The following is a 6,714-nucleotide window of genomic DNA, read 5'->3' on the forward strand; positions in this document are numbered from 1 at the left end:
CACACACACACTCATAAAATCCTCTAAAAACAATCCTTTAAAAACAAACAAACAAACAACAACCAAACAAACAAAAAACAAACAAAAAACCCAAAACCCAAACCCGTTTTCTTAATGGTAAGTTACATAAGTAGATTAGATGAAAACATGAGGTGAACAAAATATAAATATGACCAACAAAACGTTTTATGGACTACATAACCAAAATCAACCCCACAACGTGTTTGTGTCTGTTCTTGAGTTTGTGTATGCTAGCCTGTTTCTGTGTGTAAAATAACATTTATATCTAATAGATTTCAAGTGTGCCATATGGTACGTATATCTAGATCTAGGTTCACAACCACGGGTTAATACAACGACTTTCTGATCAATTGAGGTGGTCAACATTACCCAGAATTCACAACAACATTAATTTCCGGGGAGTTATCAAGTCTGATGAAGCAAAAATTAGTCGCTGACCAAAAACTGCTGTGCCTTTGATGCCAACTGTGATTTCTCAAACTTTTGTCAGATTAGAATCTTTCTTGCCCAATGTTGATTTCGGTAACTCAAAGGCCTTTCGAACGTGACCCCCACCCCCATCTCCCCAAAAAGAAGAAAAAAAAAAGAACAGTAACGGATCAAAGGAGTTACATAATTTTAAATCGTAGCCTATTTATCAGTTACCGATACAAATGGATAATATTAATTTTCGTCTCTTTTGACTTGAACCTTTAAGATGTGTTTTTCGTTATTTGAATAAATGAATTTAACACTGGCTTACCTCCTTATGGGCCTGTGAATGTTTAGGCTACTTTTAGTGTTTCCAAACGAAATCCTTAACGTAACTGCCACATGTAAGAGAGAAACAGATTATGGTGAGAGAACTCGTACTTGGGCCAGTTCTCAAGCGAATTCACAAACTTCCTTCAAAGTCATTCGTAAAATAATGTTATAACTTTTCTGGTAATTTATACGAATAATCGATAGGCTAAGCTCATCTGATCAGGAACTGGATAGACGGAAAAACAACAACCACAAGAATCACGAAACAACCGAGCCAATCATGGCGAGGAATGAAAGGACACAGTAAGGAGGCCTAGAAACGAACAATTTTCGCCCGTCTCGACTCGGCGAAGGCCTACGATTCACGAGACAACAGCGACAGAAATGACATGAGTGCTAGATCGAGTCGGTTCCTCTCCTAGAAATCACAGTCGATACTGTTAGTCGATATTTTTGCAGATGACTTATTTGATAGAGGGTGAAGTACACGTGCCTCTTTTTTTCTTCACAATATTTTGAAAATTGAGGCCATCGCTTACGCGGTCTTCATGCACCAATCCGTTTTCATTAAGAAAAAGCGACGGGTCACATTTGATATGAAATCTTGATCAAAGCCAGAATTAGCAATAATTCTTGTGGCTCGATGTTTAAAAGTATCGACTATATTGGGACGGAACATAGGCCTGTTAATAAAAGTTGCAAAAAAGATAAGAAGAAAAAAAACTAGTGTCACTTACTGTTAGCTCCAGTGTTAGCTCCACCGCTTACCTTTTGTGCTTGAAAGTAAAAAGTAGGTCTTAGATCTTTGTGACCAAAACACACCTAGACAAAAGTGGAGCGCTGGGACAGGTAAGCTTATGAAAGCGCTGAGACATTGCCTCACGCAATAGACGGAAACAAGCTATTCACCCCATCCTCCTCACCCACCCTTTCTCCCCCTTCCCTCGCTCTTTTTCTCGTTTATATAATGTCGATGAATCTTCAAAGTTATAGATCTAAGTCAGAATGTTCTGAAGCTCATACTTTGATTGAGAACCAACAATGTTGTTCTCACACATGTGTACTCTTTTAGGCCTAATGTAATGCTCTTGACCTATATATCGTGTGAAATTATCTAGCGATTACTTTGGTCTCTGCATAAGAACCCGGTCTCGGGAGGCAGAATCGGTGTTCTTAGGCAGACTGGGGCGGGCGGTGATGTAGGGGGAGGGGGGTGTTATTAGGAGGATTTCAAGGGACACAACTTAGCTCCTATCCTCTGGCCTCCACTGTTCATACTTCGAGGAAATCATTATTGACATATTATACCCGCTGGCCTCCAAAATATTCATTTTCGTCCGTTTTTCGTACTTTGAGGAAACATTGACATGTTGGCAATACTGGCGCCTTAGGGAAAAAAAGGAGGTTTAATTTAAAAAGATAATAAGTTTACCTTAAATTGATACGATTATTTATAGCTTTTGTTATTGTTGTTATTGCCGTTCTTTATTTTAGCTTTTGTTACCTGTTCTTGTATCCCCGGCTGACCTAAGGGGGTGGCAAACTTCTCGTTTTCTCACTTGCCTCGTATAGAGATACACAGTTTTGAAGTTATCCAAATGTGTGTCGCCTCCCCTTTCATTTAATAAAGGTATCGCCCCCTCCCCTCACCCCCTTTTTTTCCTGTCTACTCCAAAAGGGAAAAACCCCCACAAAATAAAAACTGAAACAAAAACAAAATAAAACAAACAAAAATAAATTCAATAAAAAGAAAAAAAAGAAAAACATATACACACACAAACACACAATCAAGCATCCCCCCGCCCCACACACACAAGGCAGCTACTTCTACCTGGTGACATTGTTATAATGTCAAGTTTCTCAGCCTGGCTGGAGGGTTAAAAACAACCGTGTAGATTAGATAGGAAGAAACACGCCATGTATGTGTTGGAGCAAGTGTCAAAACATCATCATCATCCAGTGCCAAATCTGTGACAGATATCGGCGATCATGGTTTTCCATTCATTCCTGTGCTCGGATGCTCTCAAAAAAGCTACGTTTCCCTGATCTTTCCCTGTTACCCATTTGTTTAGTTTCCTTAAGTATGTTGTTCTGGGCCTACCCCTGCCTCGCTTGCCCTCAATTTGGCCAGTTTTGCTGTCAAAACAAGGAATATTTATTTAGATGTAAAAATTAAAGCACGGTTGTTCCCTCATCCGATCCGGATGTTGGGGATTGCCTTGGAACGTGAGACAACTTTCGGGGCCCTTGACGGAAAGTTGCGTAAGTTTTACCCTGTTATACAACGTTTTACTCAATAAGCCGCCTTCGTATGGATGGTAAATTACGCATGTTTTTGAGTGTGGTATCGATTCTGAGGTAGCTGTGGTCGAATTGGTACTGCGACCTGGACTGTGATTAAGTGTTCATTGAAAACAGTTCAAGTAGTAGACCTTACTACCAGGTTGGGTTGGTTTGAGGGGGGGGGGGGGAAGGAAGTACTATATATAGCTGAAAATAGTCCCGTGAGTTTGTCTCAGAAGAACCATAAAATAAGGAAATATATTACCGGCCCTGTATAATTAGGTGTGTAAACCCAATGTAATTTAGTCGTGCCCAAGAAGAAACTAAGAATGGAGTTTTCATGACAGAGAAAGGACGAAAAGGGCTCTTACACAGGGGCTTTCACTTCAGACTGGCAGAAGTTTGCAAGAAAAGTATACTGTAGAGGTGCACAAGAAAAGATTGCACTGCTACTATCACAACAGATTCAGGGCAGAACACCATACTGAAATCTGGAAAAGAGCACCGTCATCAACCGCCATCGGAGCATGAAGAATGTGTGCAGCTAGAAACAGTCTCAAACGAAAAGCGATTGAACAGTCAACTGAGCGACCATCCAAGCTTGTTTTGTCCTGAAAAATTATCAGTTAAATAACAGTCTTGATAATTGGCTAACAGAAGAGGTCTACTATTTCAACTTATAAGCTTACATGTAAATATAATTTCAAGTCAAAACTGTGTCGAATACCTAAGAAATACTTGATTCCAAAAATCCTTGCACAATTTTTCAACAGGTTTTGAAAAACTCCTTTGAACTTTTGGACAATAGGATTAAAACATGCGCAATTTTTCGCCGCCCATTGTGATAGGGTGACCTGTTCCTTTCCACGCCACCTTTATTTCCTCAACTCGAAGTCAGGGACCCGTTACTGTTGGGTGGGCAGGACGGGGTGAAAAAAATCAGTTTCCGAACCGAGGCTCGAACTCGGACTTTCCGCTTCGGAGCCAGCGCACTTACCGCTCCGCCACGCGCCCTTATTTAGATGTAGTGTTTTTTTGTTTTTTTAAAGCGATTTTGGCTGTCTCTCCAGCATCCCTAGTCTTTGTGATTGGAAGATCGGACATTAAAAAAACCCACGATAGCCATAGTGTACCTCCCAGTGGACTATAGAGAAACACAACCACCAGAATGGACTCCATAATGAAGTACAAACATACATTGGTACTCATCTTTTGTGTTTTCTAGGGGTCCCGATCGGCTTTGCATCAGCTATTTTTGTTTTTGTTGTTGTTTGTGTTGCTGTTGTTGTTGTTGTTGTTGTTGTTGTTGTTGTTGTTGTTGTTGTTGTTGTTGTTCTCGTTCTTGTTGTTGTTCTTGTTCCTACTGTTGACATTTTAACACGACTACTAGCATAACCATGTTCTAAATTCCCGAAGCTACCCCCACCCCCCACCCTCTGACCGTAAGACAATAGATCTACCGTTGATGAAAGCTAGAACACAGAAATCATTATCTGGATACAGAGAAGGTTAATCACTATTGAGACAGCCTGAAGCATTCCGCAAGGAAGACTTTGAGAAGAGTTAAGCAACTTTCTGTTAGTTATCAAATATTCTACCCTGTGTAATTGGAGTCACCCTCGAGTGGCACCATGCATTTGATCTTCGCTGCAAGGTTTTGATTAATTAGTGGAAATTAGACATCATAATATCTTAATTAGGATCATGGACCTCCACTTCCATCTGTCTAGATGTAAATAAAAACAACAAAAACCCAGGGACCACAACTGTTGTTTGTCTCTTGGAACGCTACCCATCTTTTACAATCTCTTCGGCACACGGTATCATTATTTGTTTGAACTTTCTACCGAAACCCACAACAACGAGGTTATATCTAGTAGGGCACTATGTTAATTACAAAGACAAAAAAATAATCTATTACGTCTGAGGGGTCGGTAATCTTTTTTTCAGCCCATAGTTTGCCAACCTATGGCCTGATTTTGCAAAAAGCTGTTTGACCCAGAGGCAAAGGTTATTGGTTGGGGATTTAGGGTGCATGTAGATGAGGCACAAACTGCAATACTGCGCTTTGATTTCGTTGGTAGAAGAACTAAAATAAGTGATTATGGTGAGCGTGCACATATGAAAGCAAGCACTGTGTTGCTTGCTTTGAAAAAAAAAAATGAACATCAGGTTTATTGAATATATAATAGAAAAAAGAAACGAAATCGTTTGTTTGAGGCTGTTAAATTCTGAACCCTTGATTCAAAGTTGTTTTAATATTTCTGTGGTGGGCCCCCTCCCCTTACACACTCACATACAACTGAATTCTTATGATTTCAAGACATGATGCGTGTGTGTGTGTGTGTGTGTGTGTGTGTGTGTGTGCGCGTGTGTGAGTGTGTGTGTGCGTGTGTGTGTGCATGTGTGTGTGAGTGTGTGTGTGTGAGTCTGTCTGTCTGTCTGTCTGTCTGTCTGTCTGTCTGTCTGTCTGTCTGTCTGTCTGTCTGTCTGTCTGTCTGTCTATCTGTCCTGTCTGTCTGACTGTCTGACTGTCTGTTTGCATAGGATCACCAAAGGCAAAAGGGAAGCAAACATACCTCAGATTTAAATGCAAAATTAGATACTTTGATAAACCGAAGCTTACCAAGAGGACCACGGGATCATAACTAAATAAGGATCTATCCCTAAAACTGGAGTCGTCATCCCAACCTCTGATGGGCTGTCACCCATGTTTTACAATCTGTGAGACGCACCATGGTACCATAAAAAAATTTCCTTTTCTTCCCCTCAAACACATAGTCACTTTAAGAACGACGTGTTGTAGGGTTTAACACGTATACTTGGAGTCGGGAAAGTAGATATCCATTATCCAAGTAAGAATTCGATTTTCTTAAGCGCAGTGTGACCCCGTCCTTATTCATTATTCGTCGTCTCTTGAGTTAAGTCTAAATTAGTGCCTAGGTTCAGCCGAATCTCCGGGTTTAACACTTTCCCTACCGCGAGCCTCATCGCGGACCAGACCTCGCTGGACCGAGAGTCGCAAAATACGGCTCGAATGGCTCGCTATCAATTCCAATCCAGTAATGAAAAGACACAAAATTCTCGGCTGATCCATGTTTTCGAAATAATAGAATAAACTTCCTGTTAGCAGAAGTGAAAGAAAATAACGCACTGACAGACGATTTTTAGTCATTTGAACGCTTTTTTTCTGTCCCCTTCGAAACGTAAAAATGAAAAGAAAAGTGCTCCCCTGACTTCAGTATATGTCTCATATTTTCATGTCTATATTAGGTACACTTACATAACTTTTGGAATTTCTTGGCGTTACTTGAAACAACCTACCTGGGAAGTTTGAATGATGCAGTTGTTGAACTTTTTTAGTTATGACCTTTCAAAGCGGGAAAATCGTCGGTTTCATAGGACACCTATGATATTGCATAATCGATACTCACTTTTAGAAACCTCAAACTAATATAATTGGAATAAATCTTCAATAATGTATCACCATTTGATAGATTATTTTTTTACCTTCAGTTTGATGTGCCATATGATATGGTTTGTGTGTGTTTAGTTGGATGTTTAGGCCAGGGAAAAGCCCTGGGTCAGTGGTGGATTTTGGCCTGGTAGGAAACGAGTTAAGTGAGTCAGTGTCAGGGTTCGGCAGAAATGTGTGTGTTTGTGTAT

This window comes from Aplysia californica, unplaced genomic scaffold (assembly GCF_000002075.1).
Source record: "Aplysia californica isolate F4 #8 unplaced genomic scaffold, AplCal3.0 scaffold00163, whole genome shotgun sequence".
Classification (NCBI taxonomy): Eukaryota; Metazoa; Mollusca; class Gastropoda; order Aplysiida; family Aplysiidae; genus Aplysia; species Aplysia californica.